At 32.1% G+C, this 20,218-nt stretch overlaps 1 pseudogene; it reads left to right on the top strand.

The window, feature by feature from the left end:
* Positions 1-1,122: 1,122 nt before the first annotated feature.
* LOC149572431 (malate dehydrogenase, chloroplastic pseudogene) lies at positions 1,123-1,920 on the top strand (annotated as a pseudogene).
* Positions 1,921-20,218: the final 18,298 nt, after the last annotated feature.

The raw sequence follows: 20,218 nt of genomic DNA, 5'->3' as shown, positions 1-20,218 counted from the left end.
TTAGTTGATATCGGATACCCAAATGTACCTAGGTTTCTTGCTCCATATCATTGTACTCGTTACCACCTAAAAGAGTTTTGTAGAGCGAACCCAATCAACAATCTTGAAGAGTTATTTAACTACTAACACTTCTCTCTTAGGAATGTAATAGAGCATAAATTTGGTATTTTGAAGCAATGGTTTCCTATCCTAAAGCATGTGACATCCTATAATACCATGACCCAAAAAAGGGTTGTATTAGCATGCACCATACTACACAATTTCATTACGGTGGAGGACAGTGTTCCATCCGAAGTGGAATTAGAAGACGATGATGGTCATGTTGTGATAAATGTGCCAATTCTTGAGACTTATGGGATGAGTCAATGAGATAGAGATGATTGGACAAAATTTCGAGATGAAATAGCTTGAAGAATGTGGGAAGACTACAACTCTCGCACTTAATTGTACCACAAAACATGAACATTTATTTGCACTTAAATAGAGGAAGGAAAATTTACCATGACATATAGTATGGATCTACTTAAGTTGCCTTGACATTTGTTGCATTTAAGATATATTTATATGAAGATTTGATATGAGTAGTTTGTTATCTGTATATGGAAATTTGATGTATGTTTGAAGGGGATGTCATTTCTCAAATTTCCGGTGCTGAAACTTTCTACTTGCTTTGACAATATTATAATAGTATTATGTCAGAATGATAATACCATTGTGACAGTACAATGCATCATAATTCAGTTTCTTTAATCAGATTGTTCATGAGGGAAAAAATAGTTGTATATGTGTTCCATGCAATTATATCTACCCTTTTTGTTATCATATGGTGACCTTCTATTCATTTAGAAACACTTTATTATATTTCTGCGGTAAAAGATAGGTTGTAAGATTACTTCAGATGATAAAAATAATCTTGTACTGATGTAGTTAGTTTCGTGGACCTTACTGTTTGTGTTCTTTTGACCGATGTGTCAGTGGCTAGTCATCTTGGTCCAGTTAAGTGTCTTTATTAATTACATATATATGGGTTAAAATGATCATTTTGGATCCTTGTAGGCTCCACGCTCAAGAAAGGTAGTAATTTTGTTGAGTTTAGTGTTCAGTTGTTTGTAGTGAATTGCAATGGTTGTTGCTATATTTTCTATGAATGTTGTGTCTACAACTCAACCTCAGTCAAATGCAAGATGATCTCACTTTTCAGTCACATGATTATATTCATATATGCCTACACAAAATCTCTCTATTAGAAATACCATCAAGGGTTTTAGTGGTTTTAGAGCTAGTAATTTGCAAATAACTTTCTTTGGCCAGAAGATAAATGGGGCATTCCAATTGTCCTTTGTTAATTCGGGGATAGGAAAGGAGAGACACGCTACAAGGAGGTCTATGCAGGTTCGGGCATCACTATTCAAGGTTGTTATTCTTGGAGCAGCAAGAGGGATTGGTCAACCTCTCTCCTTGTTGATTAAAATGTCACCTTTGGTTTCTGAATTGAATCTTTATGCTATTGCAAATGTTAAGGGAGTTGTTGTAGACCTTAGTCACTACAATACCCTTGCTTAGGTGTTGGCTTTCACTGGAACTGTTGAACTGGGAGAATCTCTGAAGCGCATCGATGTAGTTGTAATCCCAATAGGTGTTCCAAGGAAATCAGGCATGACCCGCGATGATCTTTTCAACATTAATGCTAGTATTGTCAAAAGTTTAATAGAGTTTGTTGCAGATAACTATCCAAATGCTTTTGTCCACATTATCAGCAACCCCATAAATTCTATTGTGCCCATTGTAGCAGAGGTACTCAAACAAAAAGGAGTTTATAAACCCAAGAAATTGTTTGGGGTGACCACCTTGGATGTGGTTAGGGCTAACACTTTTGTAGCATAGAAAAAGAATTTGAAATGTCATTTCTCAGTTAATTGAAATGCCATTTCTCAGTTAACAACATATCAAATAGGGAGTCCAAACTGTGGCAAAGTAATGAAATGGTTCACATAAAATCTAACCTCTTAACAATCTCAACAACAAATGACTCAGATACTAACATACCATCTCACAATTAGTTATTGTATTCTCTATAAGTGTCCCATTGCTTGTGGCTATTTTTTAGGTACTGAAACTTGGAATTTTAAATCTTACATTAGATACTAATATACCATCTCACAATTAGTCATTATATTAAATCACTAGTTCCCTAAAATTGTATTATTTCAGTAACAATCAATTAAAAATGATCTGCAATATTTTCAGTTCCAATATAAAAATGAATCTCTATATAGTTGTTTTTATTTTTGTTTGAAAAATTATGGTATCAACATCGATTTGGATGAGAGACTATAGTGGTTGCTGTAGACACTTAAAAATCCTTTAGAAAATAAAATATTTTTATTTTCTGAAAAAAGCCCCTGATGACATCATCATTAATTAATTAATTAATTATTTAATTTATTTATTTATTTTTATGCCATTAAATTCCTTTATCTTAATTAAAAATATTTCATTAAGGAATCCCACCCAAAAATGTTTAAATCTTATTTAAACATTATTTCCTTATTTATTAATTATTTAATTAATAAATTGACCAAAAATCCTAAAATAAATTATTTATTTATTTTTTGCCCAAAACTTGGCCAATTTCCTTAAGACCACTAACCTCTTCCAAAATCTTCTAATCCTTCTTTAATTTCGATTAAAGGCTAATCCCATCATTTCCTACCCCTAACCCCAACTCAAAATATTTAATTAAGATTAAATATTAATCCTCATGTTTATTAAAAATATTTTAATAAATATCTCATCAACCCAAACCCTTGAAATAAATAAAACTTTATTTATTTCCTAAAACCCTTATTTATCCTCATCCTAGGAAGTTCTAGACTCTTCTAGAAAGTCTTCATCCTCGTCCAAAGCCTAGACTCTTCTAGTAGATGTCAATCCTTATCTTTAATCCTAATCCTAATCCCCTCCTAACCTTGTCACATTCCCTAAACATGGGTTAAGACTTGCTAAGCCAAGCCAAAGTTAACAAATATCTCCTCCTTCACCCACCCTCATTAAATGCCATCCACTTGCCCATCTCTAACATCCCTAATCTAATCCTAAGCCATCTCTAATCCTACCCTTAATCATTTGCACAATCCTAAACAAGCTTAAGACTTTCCTAAGCCAAGCCAAAGTCTATCCCCTCAAAATATCCCAACCATAAAACTTTATGAAGCCCACAAAGCCATAAACGACTCTTACAAGCCCATTCATTGCTCTTACAAGCCATTATGAGGGTCTTTATGAGCTTTGAGCCTCCTTTGTTGACCCCTCAACCCCTCTTGCTCTAACCAATGACCATGTGACATGTGTCACTCCCTGATTGGCTGTAAGGAAGCACAATCCATGTGCTCTCCTCTCATTCAATCTAAACCTTCCATAAGCTTTCTCTCATCCTTGCATCCTAGCCCTTGGTCCCTCAAGCCCTTTGCTTATTTAAGGAATCCTCTCCCAAGCCATTTTAACACAATCTAGAAAGTAAAGCCATAATGTCATTTTGAGAAGCCATTTTTACATCAAATCCATTCACCAAAATCTATCAAAAATCCTCCATTGAAGCCCATTTGAGCATTTGAGCATACATACATAATCAAGCCATCTTAGCTATTAGACACACCTCTACATCAAGTGATCATTCTCATTGAGAGAGCCTATCCATGGCTCATATTCTCATTTGAGGACTTCACTTTGTCTCTCATGAAGTTATGTTAAATTAGTATGCAAATGCTTTTGATTGTTTTAATTTAGTGTTTCTAACATACTAAAGTAGCATATACAGTTGCAATCATAGCTACTCTTTGTATGAGTGGAAGTTTTAAGAGGGACGGACAATGTTCAAGGGTTGACTGGCTAGTAAGTACACAACTAAGATCTCACCCTGCTATACAGTAGTGTGCATGGTGTTTATTTCCATGAGATGTGATGTTCAAGAGAAAGTTTTCCTATAGTTTTCCCTTAAAATTTATCAAGGTCATTGATAGCTAGATTGAGTATGCATGTTGATAAAGACATGGCTCCTCTTTTGTAAAGGCTTTTTGTGTACAGACCACCCTAGGATTTAAGGCACAATAGTTATTCAAGGTTGCAAGAGATTGACAAGCTATTGCTTGAATTGCAATATTCAATTAAGGGTATTAAGTCATTCATCCTTGATGTAGAAAGCAGATTTTGCATCTACTGTAATAATCTATATTGGCCAATTTTATTAACTGTTAGGATAGATAATCACATGGGCCTTCTATAGTGCATTGAGAGCAGTCTTGAGTGGGGAACTTTTATGTCTCCTTTCAGTCTTGTAAATTAAAACTAGTAAATAACAAGACAATCTAGTTAGACATTGTCATTGTAGTACAAATTAAAACTTGATAGATAAATTGAAGATTTAACTATGCTTAGGTCCATTGCCTTTCAAGTGAAGTTATTCCTTGTACTCAGTTTGCTAGATCAAGATTATGCATCATGTCTATACTTAATCACATTCTTATAACATATATATAGTCAATCTGAATATAATCCTTTGTCTTTCATTGTGCTACCTCGTTTTGATATATGTATTATATTAATATTTCTATCCTTTTTACCAGGGATAATGTGTGAGAAATAATGTTTAATATGATAATTTACTAGATTTATTTGAGCAATAATTTGTAGTCTAATACTTCAATATTCTGTCATAAATTTTCTTCTTGTTTTGTGCATCTAAACTATTATTTTCTAGCTGATAATTGTTGAAAATGTCATTCACCAATCTCCTGATGAGCATTGATGAGGGGCTTTGTGTCACCGTTGTTGCTTCCACACCTAGAAATGTGAAAGTTGTTTGGACTTGAGATATGGAACAAAAATTGCTCAATATACTCCTTGAGCAAGTCACATTAGGAAGAAAAGGAGAAGGGGGGTTTCGGAAAGAAGCTTGGAGCAACTTTGAAAGGAGGTTCAATTTGGATATGAAGATGAATCTTGTAAGAGACAACTTCAAGAATAAATTAAAAACATGGAATCAAGCTTATCGAATGATGAAAGACTTGAGAAATATGAGCGGCTTCGCATGGAATGAAACTACTCAGTGTGTGGACGCTAGTGATGTTGTATGGGAAGAGTTGTTAAAGGTAATGTACTCTACACAATGTTTATAAGTTAAGTTACTAATGAAAGATAAATATCTAATAACTTATTTTCCTTCATGTAGTGAAAGGACTTCAAGAATGCTAGGGTGTACAAGAGGCAACCATTCCTCTATTACAATAACTTAGCAATCATTGTTGGGAATGACATTGCAGATGGAAGTACAGTTGCAACAACCTAAGAGAATGAAGATGGGCACCTTTTGATGAGGTGACTGATCTTGACAATGATGGGGGCTTCACTACACCTATGGATGGCACTCCTGAATTTGAGGAAGGGTTTGTTGGGATGAATGATTCTAGTACATCTGTTAGACAAAATGCTTCCACACCATCATCATCGAGGAGGACAAGAAGAGGAAGGCAAGCATGGCTTCTTTTTTAGATGTGATATGTGAAAGCATACAAGATATATGAGAAGGCATGAGGAAGTTTCAAATAGTAAAAGTTGATAAAGGAGAAACAAAGCAAGATATATCAACTGCATTTGTAGCCCTCAAGGCCATACCTGGACTTAGTCAACAAACTATGATTGTGGCTTATGAAACTTTTACTTCAAAACCTACAAAAGCTTGGGGGTTCTTAGAGATGAGTCAAGAGGAGAAAGAAGAGTATGTACGATATAAATTTGGAGGATTGTAGTGATTTTCCAACATGGCATTCCATGTTTAATTTGTGTTTTCCATTTTGACATTATCACACTTTTGCATGATCAGATTTTTTGAAATTATAACTTGTTTACATGATTAGATTTTCATGTGCTACTAAGATTTTCATATGCTACTACTATTTGTGCCTTGTATGCATGTCCCAACCAAAAGCTTCTGTTTGTAGTTGATAGTTGTGCCCTAAAAATATTGCACAGCTGTGCCACTCATAAAATATTTCGTAGGTTTCAAGGGTTTCACAAGTTAGTGGGAGATTGATTAAGGTTTCAAATGTGATTTAAATGCAAAAAAAATGATTTCAATTGTGTTAGGCTATAAAAAATTTGGGGGGACAGTTCATGGGACTAATTCACAAAAAATGAGGTATCATTGGGATTATTTTGGAGATTTTTATTTCTATGATTGAAATTTTAATAATATTTTTAAGGTGCAATATTTATATGCTTGTTTAGAATTTTATGACTTTATTAGAAAGGAAAATGCATTTGAAACAGAGATCTTGGTATCAAATGGTAAAGAAAAGTGCACACAATTAATCAAATTCCATGGCCATGGCTAGAAATATGCATTTGTCTAATTCTGGTAATATTAATTATTTTATATAGGATATCATACTTATCTGATACCATAGGAGTAGATAAAAATCCAAGATGCATTCCTAGCAACCTCAAGCTTTTTTTTCCCAAGTGATCCAAGTACTTCTTGTTTGAAGTACCTCCTAGTATTACTGCCCTTTGTTGAATTTGTAGCCTTGATTCAAAATCTTGAGGATAGATCTCATAGATTTATGAGTTGAGGTTCACACCAATAATATATAGAGATGTAATTCCCATCTATTACTTCAAATGGCACTCTCATCCAAGTCTGTTGGTGCAAAAATCCCCCCTTATCATCTTGTGACAACATAACATCTCTATTACTTCAGATGACACTCTCATTCATTGCTAATATGAATGTTAACATGTATGGTTCAAACTATATTAGTTTTAACACAAACAATTGACCATGTAACTGAATCACGATGATTCATTTGTAATTCATTAGTCCATTCTTAGCATGACAGTTGGGAGAGATGAAGCGGTGTTTGACAAAGTAACACTAAACCTTGAAATAATGAATTCCACCTCCCTCAACAATTTCACAAATGTATGGAGAGTCAAAAAGAGACCACACAACAATATGATGCCTTGTTGAAATGACACAATAGAACATAGCTTGATTCTGCAACCATGGACCCAAGAAACATTGAGAAATCCAAATGTTTCTATTTTCTCTATTTCCTATTAATTCACACCTCTATAACAGTAGTAGCAGCTTAATCATGGCAGTAATGGTTATTGTAGGTGTATTCCTTGAATCTTCAGTTCTTATCCCGATGAACATATAATATTTAGGATGCAGGGCACTGTTATTTTTATTTCAAATACAAGAGACTTCTTTCTATCCCCTTTCCTGGTTTTAAGATGATTTGCAAATAGGTATGATAACAATCTCTTGAGAGAGATATATTTGTGTGAAAGTTAGCTAACTCAATTTCTATGCAAGAGCAATTTGACAACAAAAATGGAGTTTGGTTTATATCTTTAGCCATATGTTTAAATGATTTGCAGATTATAATATGCCTGATGGCTACTCCATATTCAAAGGTAGTTCTTCCAACCTAGGTGGGTGTTTTAAGTGTAATGACCCCTTTTTTTAAATCTTTAACCTGTCATTCAAAATTTAATAATTTTAGGAAGTCATTCTAGTTAACAGCCTTAGATCCTTATTATTATTCAAAATAGAGGGATTGAGCAATAATTAATTAATTTAATTGATTTATAAAGTTTCACTAAATAGCACCAAGCAAGCTATTCTCTCAGTGTTATGACTATCTGGAGATAGTAGATTGACGGTGCAAAGGGCACGTGAAACAAACTACAAGCGGCTCCCTGGAGGATACCGTCAGGTGCTCGAATTTACTCCGCCTCTCCCTCCACCCACTCCCTATCTGAAGATGCCATAACTCAAAAGAGAGCAAGCTTCCTGGACTATAGTTGGGAAAAATATATCATTATTGGTAATCTTTAAGAATGTATAATGTAATGGGATCTTAATATAGTTATACCTACATTTACAAATTGAAATATTAATCATTGGATATATATATATATATATATATATATATATATAATACTTTATAATATAAATTATCTGATTATAATTCTATGCATACCCACGAATTATATTTACTAATTCTAAGTGGGTGAATGACACAACCATTTAATTAAGCTCAATGTAATGCGCATGATACCAATCCACATAATTGGTTCTACATACGATTCGATTATACTTACCTTTATTATAACACAATTGAAATGTGAATAACATGAAGGACATTGTGAATTTATAACTATGATACAGAGGTAATTGTAATGTTTAATACAATAATACAATGAATGCCATTGCGAATTTATAACTATACTACTGCCACCGAGTCCAGATAATCATACCGATATTAACGATGGTTCAGAGGTTGGCAATGCTGTGATATGGTATGTTTGATTAGACCTCAGTACGTCTTGTGTAGTGGTATAGGTACCGAGGTAATTTGCCAGCGACTTGCAAATGTTATCCTTCTTTATTAAATCTTCTATCTGCTCGCGCCTTGTTCGTTTGTCTTAATGTATTAATATATTGTATCTCCCGTGTGTCCTTTACCTAACCCTAATCATGATATATATATATATATATGTATATATATAATGTATATATATATGTACATATGTATATATATATATATATATGTATATATACATATGTACATATATGTACATATATATATATACATATATGTATGTATGTATATATATGTATGTATATATATACATATATATATATATATGTATGTATGTATATGTATATATGTACATATGTACATACATATATATACATATATGTATGTATATATATATATGTATATATATATATACATATATGTATGTATATATATGTGTGTATATATATATATACATATATATACATACATATATGTATATATATGTATATATATATACATATATATACATATATGTATGTATATATATGTATATATATATATACACACATATATATACATACATATATGTATGTATATATAAATACATATATGTATGTATATATACATACATATATGTATGTATATATACATACATATATATATATATATATATATATATGTATCGTGCACAGTTGCGAATGAAAGGTCGTGACTATCAAGATTTATTTAGGTTTTCATAATTCAATTCTTATTTAATATTATATCGATGTAGCAACTTTTATGCTATCATCATATTCTAGTAATTTTAGGGTTCCCAATTTAAAAGAATGTTTGTAGTAATCAGTTTTGATTTTAGGTAAAACATTTTGGAATAGTAAAATGAATATTTTGGAAAGTTGACAATATTAATACATCTAATAATAACAATAATATGGTTAATGTTTGTACGAGACTTCTCTGTAATATTAATAATATTTATGACAACTTATGAGTCATTTGATTAAAACAATTTTTTTTTAAAAATAAAATAAAATATATTATATGAATAATTATTTGAACTTAATACATAACATTCTTGATAGAGTAAAACACATTAATCCAGGTTCATTACAATCCCCCCTTCCAAATTTTGCTTGTCCCCAAGCAGTGTTGTATGAGAAAGGGCTTCTTCTCCAACCCAGGTAGCATCTTCCTTAGGAAGATTTTTCCATCTTACTAAATACTCTGGAATAGTTCTATTCCTTAATCTGTTCTCCCGTTTTTCAAGAATAGTCTCAGGCTCTAGAACAAGCTTTCCTTCATTGTCTAGTGGTGGCAGATCAACACAGGGGTTTATATTCTTATCGAGGACCCTTTTCAGTCTAGATACATGGAATATGTTGTGGATTTTACTATTCTCAGGTAACTCTATCTCATATGCCACTTCTCCTATCCTTCTTAGGATCCTGTATGGTCCATAGAAATGGGGCTTTAATTTCTCTGCTCCACTGATCTTGAGTGAGGTTTGTTTGTAGGGTTGCAATCTTAGGAATACTAGATCTCCAACTTGGAATGATCTTTCTACTCGTCTTTGATCAGCATAAATCTTCTGTTGGTTTTGAGCATGGCGAAGATTATCTTTGAGAACTTCCATAATATCAGCGCTTTGTTGAATGAAGTCCTTGGCTCCTGGTATCCTGCTTTCTTGGTTGATTAAATCTCCAAATGTAGTGGCTTCATATCCATACAATGCCTTAAACAGACTCATCCTGATTGACATATGATGGGTATTATTATAACAATATTCTCCCAAGTACAACCATTTGACCCATGTATTTTGTTGTCATGTCACATAATTTCTGAGATAACCTTCTATCCACTTATTGATAATTTCAGTTTGTCCATCTGTCTGGGGATGATAGCTAGTGCTGGGGGTTAATTCAGTTCCTGCTAACCTAAAGAGTTCTTTCCAGAATAGGTTGAGGAATTTGCTATCCCTATCACTTATGATATTTCTTGGTAATTCGTGAAGCCTGAAGATCTCTTTAAAGAATAATTCTGCTATCTGTGGTGCTTTATAATGTATGGATATGGGAAGGAAATGTGCAAATTTTGTTAGCCTATCCACCACTACCAGGATGAAATCTTTTTCTTGCACTTTAGGTAAGCTTGTGATGAAATCCATAGAAATGCTCTCCCACTTTTGATTGGGAATGGGTAATGGTTGTAATAAACCAGCTGGGTAATGCTGTTCAGATTTATTTTTCTGGCATATTATACATTCTTGGACATGCTTTATGATGTCCTTCTTCATACCTTTCCAGGAGTACCTTTCTCTAACCTTTCTGTAAGTTTTGTAAAATCTAGTGTGACTAGATAGGGGGTTATCATGATACTCCTTCATGATCTTTCTTTTAACTTTGGAATTTGTTGCTAGCAATATTCTTCCTCTGTATAGTATGAGCTCCTCCACAATTTTGATTTCCTCATTGGTTATATTTCCTTCCATGATCTCATTGGTTCTAGGATCTTTAGCATATTCTGCAATAATTTAATTTTTCCAATTATCTGTGATACTAGTAAGAGTATTCAATTGTCCTTGCCTGGATAAAGCATCAGCTACCACATTATGAGTGCTTTTGTCATACTCAATATCAAAGTTATATGCTTGGATTTTACTTATCCATTTCTACTTTCGATCATTAAGATCTCTTTGACTCATGAAGAATCTTAGGCTATGGTGATCTATTTTAATATTGAACCTTCCACACACTAGGTATTGCCTGAATTTTGCCAGTGCGTGCATGATAGCTAACATTTCCTTATTATAAATTGAGAAGTGTCTTTTTGTCTTAGAAAGTTTCCGACTTTCAAAAGCAATAGGGTGTTTGCTTTGCATAAGCACAGCCCCAATTCCTTCACCAGAAGCATCACATTGTAATTCAAAAGGTTGTGTAAAATCTCGGACAGCTAAGACTAGGCACGAACTCATTCTTTCTTTTAATGCTTCAAAAGCTTCCTGCGCTGCTTCATTCCATCTAAAATTTCCTTTCTTGGTCAGATCTGTCAAAGGAGATGCTAATTTTGAAAAATTCTTCACAAACCGTCTATAGTAGCTACATAGGCCTAAGAACCCTCTAAGTTGAGTAAGAGTTTTGGGTTTTGGCCATTCTCTTATTGCTTTAATCTTTTCCTCATCCACACTTACACCTTTGGCACTGATTTTATGACTGAGATATAAAATTTCTTCTAATCCAAATTCACACTTTGATGCTTTTGCAAATAGGGATTCAAATTCCAATATACTCAGGACTTCATCAATGTGCTAGAGATGTTCTGCCCATGTTTTGCTATAGATAAGGAGGTCATCAAAGAAAATAAGAAGGAATTTCTTGAGTTGTTTTCGGAATATATGATTCATACATGATTGGAAGGTGGCTGGAGCATTAGTTAGGCCAAAGGGTAGAACCAAAAACTCAAAATGCCCGTAATGACATCTAAATGTCGTCTTGGGAACATCCTCTTTCCTCATCCTGATCTGATGGTATCCTAAACGTAAGTCAATTTTAGAGAAATATACTGCTCCATGAAGTTCATCTATGAGTTCATTCACCCTAGGAATGGGATAGCGATTTTTTATGGTCTTCTTATTTAGGGCTCGATAATCTATACACATCCTCATTGTCCCATCCTTCTTTTTCACAAGTACTACTGGTGATGCAAAGGGACTGGAGCTGGGTTGAATGTGTCCCATTGCTAAGAGTTCTTGAATGGACTTTTCAATTTCATCCTTATACTTTTGAGGATGTTGGTAAGGGGTGGTGATCACTGGTTTAACATCTTTTTCCAATTCTATAATGTGTTCAAATCCTCTCTTGGGAGGTAATCCTGGGGGAATCTCTTCAAATACTCTTTGATGTTTTTTAATGACAGGTTCAATGTCAATATGGATGAAAGATTCTTGTGGAGTTGATTTATTTAGTACTAAACATTGTGCAATCCATTCTCCCTGATCATGTCGTAGTATTCTTTCTATTCTTTTGCAAGAAACTAGTTTCACGGAATCATCAGGTATTCCTTCCAATGTTATTTCTTCCCCATTGTGCTCAAAATGGATTTTAGGTTTGGAAGGTCGAACCTAAAACATCCCAGAGAAAATATCCATGGACTACCCAAAATTATATCTAAGTCTAGTGGAACCACATGTAGGTCTTCTCTGATGGTGTGCTTTCTTCCTAAAGTGATTTCTTGCTGTGGAATTACCTTTGTGCAACGTACCAATGATCCTATGGCTTGAACAACAGTAAAGCCTTTAAACTTCTCTATTTTTAATTTCATTCTGTTAACCAGTCTTTCATTAATGTAGTTATGGGATGCTCCACTATCCACCAGTGTAATGACTTTTTGTCCATTAAGGGTGCATCTAATTCTTAAGACCCTATTTTTGGAGGGTTGAGTCATAGTGGCTATTACTCCGTATTCTTCCCCCTCTGCTTCTTCTTCATTGCCTTTGCCACATCTTGCCTTTTTGCTCACCCTTTCTTCCTCATCATCTTCTTCTATTCTTTGGATGCGGCCTTTTTTCCCACATCTGTGTCCGGGCACCCAGTCAATTCCATAATTTCTACAAGTGTTCTTTTTGCAGCTATGGCCTGGCTCCCATGGTTCTTGGCATTTAAAGCATAAATTCCTTTTCTTTAATTCCTCTCGTTCCTTAGTTGGAATGAACTTTTTGTAGGATTTATCTTTTTTGTGATTTTTAATAGTGGGCTTATTCCATGATTTGTTGCTCGTGTTTGAGACTTCCAACCTCAATGCCATTTCAAAAGCATCATCTAAGGATGAAGGCTTTAAGGCACTTACTAGACCTTTTAGTGAATCTTTTAACCCTTCTATGAACAAGTAGGTAAAGTGTTCATCATCTACTCCTGTGACTTGGACAGAGATCCTTTGGAATTCTTTAATATATTCTTCTACTGTTCCTTGTTGCCTTAATTGAGTTAATTTCTTAAAGTTTTCTTGAGGACGCTTCCTATCAAATCTCTTAATGAGTTTTTGAGAAAATTCTTCATAGGAAGTAATATTTTGGTGTCCTTGGGTGACAAGGCCATGATGCCACCAATCATGAGTTGTGCCTTCTAAGTGAAGGATTACGAATTGAAGCGCATCTTCCTCTGTCATTGGACTTAGGGTGAGATAGGTGTTCAATTATTGTAGCCATGCACGTGCCATAAGTTTTTCTGATCCATCAAAATTTGGAAGTGTCACTTTATTTACTTTACTTCTAAAATCTTGATTCTGATGTCTTTTTTCTTTCCTATGACTTTCTTGCCTGTTGGCTTCATAGAATTCCCTGAATGCTATTAACTCCCTGATTTCTGGTTCAAGATTGGCATAAACTCTAGCATTTTCAATAGCAGTATTGGGTGTTTGACCTTCTTCTTGCATTGAGGGGCCTTCCCTGGGTAAGAAAGGAGGTTCGAGTACTTGAGATGGCGTAGCTCCATTATTTTCCGAATGATTTGAACTTATGTCCCTTCCATTAGAATTATTATTTTTAAGATTGTTTATGGAATTTCCCATGTTTTGCAATGCTTGAAGAAGTGCTTGATTTGATCTTTCTATTTGCTCTACTAAGGTTTGGTTTGTCTGTTCCATAACATTCCTAATTTCATTGGATAATTGCTCACTCATTTTTGCTCCTTTTGTCATTTACTATATTTTCAGGATGGCAGGATCAAGCTCTGATACCAATTGTAATGACCCCTTTTTTAAATCTTTAACTTGTCATTCAAAATTTAATAATTTTAAGAAGTCATTCCAGTTAACAGCCTTAGATCCTTATTATTATTCAAAATAGAGGGATTGAGCAATAATTAATTAATTTAATTGATTTATAAAGTTTCACTAAATAGCACCAGGCAAGCTATTCTCTCAGTGTTATGACTATCTAGAGACGGTAGATTGACAGTGCAAAGGGTGCGTGAAACAAGCTACAAGCAGCTCCCTGGAGGATACCGTTACGCGCTCGAATTTACTTCGCCTCTCCCTCCACCCACTCCCTATCTAAAGATGCCATAACTCAGAAGAGAGCAAGCTTCCTGGACTATAGTTGGGAAAAATATATCTTTATTGGTAATCTTTAAGATTGTATAATGTAATGGGATCTTAATATAGTTATACCCACGTTTTTACAAATTGAAATATAAATCATTGGATATATATATATATATATATAATATAATATAAATTATTTGATTATAATTCTATGCATACCCACGAATTATATTTACTAATTCTAAGTGGGTGAATGACACAACCATTTAATTAAGCTCAATGTAATGTGCATGATACCAATCTACATAATTGGTTCTGCATACGATTCGATTATACTTACCTTTATTATAACACAATTGAAATGTGAATAACATGAAGGACATTGAGAATTTATAACTATGATACAGAGGTAATTATAATGTTTAATACAATAATACAATGAATGCCATTGCAAATTTATAACTATACTACTGATACTGAGTCCAGATAATCATACCGATATTAAAAATGGTTCAGAGGTTGTCAATGTTGTGATACGGTATGTTTGATTAGACCTCAATACATCTTGTGTAGTGGTACAGGTGCCGAGGTAATTTGCTAGCGACTTGCAAATGTTCTCCTTCTTTATTAAATCTTATATCTACTCACGCCTTGTTCGTTTGTCTTAATGTATTAATATATTATATCTCCCGTGCGTCCTTTACCTAACCCTAATCATGATATATATATATATATATATATATATATATATCATGCACAATTGCGAATGAAAGGTCGTGACTATCAAGATTTATTTAGTTTTTCATAATTCAATTCTTATTTAATATTATATCGATGTAGCAACTTTTATGCTATCATCATATTCTAGTAATTTTAGGGTTCCCAATTTAAAAGAATGTTTGTAGTAATCATTTTTGATTTTAGGTAAAACATTTTGGAATAGTAAAATGAATATTTTGGAAAGTTGATAATATTAATACATCTAATAATAACAATAATATGTTTAATGTTTGTACGAGACTTCTCTGTAATATTAATAATATTTATGACACCTTATGAGTCATTTGATTAAAATTTTTTTTTTTAAAAATAAAATAAAATATATTATATCAATAATTATTTGAACTTAATACATAACATTCTTGATAGAGTAAAACACATTAATCCAGGTTCATTACATTAAGTGTCATACCTTTTGACCTTTAGTCATTGTTAGTGTTGAATGCTATCCTTTTCTCCAACAATCTCAACGCCTTTGGCAATTTTTTCACACTACAATAGTCATCAATAATAGTTGTATAACTGATAGAATTGGGAATAAGTCAGTGATGTCAACACCCCTACTGCAAAAACACTATCCTAGTAAATTGCGCTTCTCAATCTCTCCACATCCTATCTTTGCTTTTATGATATATAAAATGCATGCATTGGTCTGCTATATATATATATATATATATATATATATATATATATATATATATTATAGAGTTTTTAGGTATTTGTGACAATATACAGTTGAAAGTCACGTGTCATGTGTCAAAAATTTTAAGTCAAGAGGTATTTGCATCACTAGCAGGATTGGACTAAGGAGTGGCAACATAGTCCATTGAATATAGATATTAGAATACATTTTACACTTTTGTAGTAATTTATCATTATATTTGTTCATTATTTATATAGGGTTGATGGATTTGACAACTTTTTTGATGTGTCGATGTGGTGTTGGACTTGTCGTAATGAAGATAGAGGATAATCCTAGGCGTAGGTTTTCGTGTTGTCCAGATAAAAGAAAGGTTGTTACTAATCTTTTTTATTTTTGTTTTTTATTTTATTATTGTGGCAAGCCCTAATGTACTTTTGGAATGCAGGCACACAATGGCTGCAATTTCTTTGAGTGGGTCAAAGATGGCTCATTTGCATCAAGCACATCAAAATCTATAGAAGAAGATAGGAAGGGTTGCAAGTTGTGCATTGTGCGGGAGACAGTTGCTAGGGAGATTGGTTCTATGGTGAAAGCCAAAATTGAGTTTCAACATAGACTTAACTATGTTCTATTTTTTATAAACACACTATCGATGATGGTGATTCGAATTTTAGTAATGAAATTACCATTTTATTGTAAAGAATCATGGAGACTAAACCTTTTATATGATTTTGTATTAAACGATGAGTAAATTTTAGTAATTTCAAATGTATATTATTGTGTATAACAATTTTATGTTTATATCTATTCATTTAAAAAATGTTGAAATAAATTAATTTCTTATTAATTTCATTTAATAAAATAGAATGAAAAAATTATTTTCTTTACAATAAATTGAAATAATAAGCCAAATATAATAATATAGTGAAACAAATAAAATATATTAAATGAATTTAAAAATCAAATTGATGTACAACTCAATTCATCAAATTCGGATCAGGTTGAGAAAATTTTACTAATTTCACGATTATATTATTGTGTATAATATTTTTATGTTTATATCTATTCATTAAAAAATGTTTGACATAAATTAATTTCAAATAGAATGAAATTTTTTCTTTACAATAAATTGAAATAATTAACCAAATATAATAATATTGTGAAACAAATAAAATATATTAAATGAATTTAAAAATCAAATTGACGTACAACTCAATTGATCAAATTTGGATCAAGATGAGGAAATTTAACTAATTTCACGATTATATTATTGTGTATAGTATTTTTATGTTTGTATCTATTCATTAAAAAAGGTTGACATAAATTAATTTCAAATAGAATGAAAAAAATAAAATTTCTTTACAATAAATTGAAATAATTAACCAAATGTAATAATATAGTGAAACAAATAAAACATATTAAATGAATTTAAAAATCAAATTGACGTACAACTCAATTCATCAAATTCGGATTAGGATGAACAAATTTTATAAATTTCACAATTATATTATTGTGTATAATATATTTATGTTTATATCTATTCATTAAAAAATGTTGAAATAAATTAATTTCAAATAGAATGAAAAAAATAAATTATTTTCTTTATAATAAATTGAAATAATTAACCAAATATAATACTATATTAAAATAAATAATATATATTAAAATATAAACTTAACTGTATTCCAATTCCAATTCTGTACAACCAAACAAGGGAGTAACATATTCCAATCAAATACTAGGCGAACCAAACAAGAATGGGAATGCTCTTTTCCATTCCCATTCCACATTTCCATTCCTATTCTAATTTTCCATTCTAATTTTCTATTCCTATGCTGACAAACAAATAGGCCCTTAATGGATTGATTGGTGTGATGCACATGGAAGGGGCAGAGAGCATTTTCGAGGTAAGGAATAATATAGTAAAAGCTAACTCCAGAAAACTGGTTTGCATAGTGAAAGATGTTTTTAGGTTTCCTAAATCTAAATTTAGAAACAGACTAGCACTTGCAAGTTGCACTTGGTAAGGGGTTGAAGGGATAACACTTAAAGAGTATTTTATGAATATTATTCTTGAAATTGCATAGATCACTAAAGGGTTCAACATGTTTTTGTTATGATTTATGAGATTTTTGGTCATGAAACAATACTGGCCAAGGTGTTTTGAAAGTGCTTCACAACAAAGGTATTTTTCAACTCCTCAAGTTATCTCTACCTATGCGATTTTCACAACACTTATATTTTCAACTTCTCAAGTTATCATTTTGACAAACTGTGTATTGTTGATTTGATTAAATATTTGCATTTTAGGTGAGTTTTTGACATGTTTTTAGAGTGGTGTAAAGTCCATTATAATTTTCTTGATTAAGTTATGGATGTGCTTGTGTAAAATGAATTTATTAGCAATATTTTTCATTTCAATAATATTGATTAACTTATGGATATGATTGTGTACAATAATTTTATTGACAACATTTGGAAATATATTTCATGATTCATCATTAGTGTGAAAACTTTCAAAGTTTAGGGTTACTTTTTAACTTTTTCATCCTATGATAAATTACCAAGTGTGATTCCAAATCATTGATTATAATGAAAACAACATAAGATAAACAAGTCAATGGTTTGCTAATGACTTGAATAATGTTTGTCTCTATGGCCTGAAAGGCCTTCAATTAAGCTTGTTGGCATGTTGAGATGGACTCATGATGGGAAACACCAAAAACCCTACATGGGATGCTACTTTACCCTCCACTCAGTAGAAAGTTATAACCACCATTGAGTTTGGTAGATCTTGTAACTATATTGTTGAATATTTTTCCAATAGAACATGTTTTAAAGGACACATTTTTATTTATTCAATCATTATGAATGAAACTATATTGTTTTCATTTCATTTTGTCTTTTTAGCTTTATAAATATTTAAGTTATAATAAATTTTTGAATTTTAGAAAACATTTTTATTATAAAGTATTAAGAGTGAACTTTTATGTTGATTAATAATATTTATTATGAACTTTTATAATAAATTTATTTTGTATTTGTCTAGACATAGACTTAAGCAATGGAATATTTCAAATGCTTCTCTAAATAAGTTACATTAAATCATTATTTAAAACTTTATTAGAGATTGTTATTAATTTTAATTAAATTAATTTCAATAAACTAGTTATTTAATCTTTTATAAGTTTTTTTTTAAAAGTATATTTTATTATTTTTAAAATTTATTTTTATTTTTAAATGCTTGAAAATGTTTCTATCAATAATCATATTAAAAAATAGCGAAAAATGGTGAGCAAAACCAAGAAAGCGGAAATTGTGAAAAAAGTGATTTATTCAAATTCAGCCAGATATCACTCGACAAAATTTCAAAACCTAAGAGATACGAGCATTCGTCTACAAACATATCAAAATCTTATGGTCTAAGAAGCCCTAATTCACAGAGACGGGTCAATGATTCAAGATATGCAGGTACATCAGTGATTAAAACTTCTAATAATTTTGCCCCACTGGTGGATTTGCAGAATGGGTCGAGTGGCAATGCTATGAATCAATGCCTTAAGAGGGATTCCCTTCGTCAGTTTGTTGAATTTCAGTGCAAAGCAAAAATAATGATTCATTCTACAACTAGTTTAGACAAGCAAATATTTGTATTCAACTTTACAAAATATGGTAGCCAGAATCTAAACCCTATGTATATGAGGCAAAAGGGTTTCAATTTCCACCCAACTGTAGATTTTCCATCTCAATCAAAGGGATCCCTACCATTGCTTTCTCCTTCCAGCTACATCCCTCCACATCATAGGGAAACCCTCATCCATCTGTCATCTTTTGCACTTCCTAAGGCTACTCATCTTCTCTCAATAGATCATGAACACAAGGTCCTCATCATCAACAATCAAGATAGTGAAGAGTGCTAGCAAGAATGTCAAGAGGTTGGCTTATTTGCCTTTTGGAATGGCCCCAAAGTAGAGTTACACAATCTAATTGACTAGTTGGAGGATTTCTTTGGCTTTCAGGTAAGTATTTCACATTACTCTGATAGATTAGTCTTTATTCATTGCTATGATGAAGATGTGAAAAAAGAGTTTCTTATGGTTCTTGAATGTATGTTTAAGGGTCATGCGATCAATTTCTTTGATTGGGTTCCAAATTGTAAAGAGGAAACTTTAGATTTAATTTATCTGACATGGTTTATTATTAATTCATTTCCTCCTGAGCTAAATCAAATAGGTATTATTAAAAGAATTGGTAGATCACTAGGGGAGCTGATTGGTTTGGATGCGTCATTCGAAAGTTGTAGTAATATAAAACTTCTTATTAAATGCAAATGTAATAATTCAAATCCTAAGCCAATAAATTTAATCACAAAAAAATCAACATACAACTT

This window comes from Cupressus sempervirens, chromosome 2 (assembly GCF_028749045.1).
Source record: "Cupressus sempervirens isolate cs-2001-9-10 chromosome 2, ASM2874904v1, whole genome shotgun sequence".
Lineage (NCBI taxonomy): Eukaryota > Viridiplantae > Streptophyta > Pinopsida > Cupressales > Cupressaceae > Cupressus > Cupressus sempervirens.
Note: the sequence above shows the minus strand (reverse complement) of the source record. Positions and strands in the feature narration are given on the sequence as shown.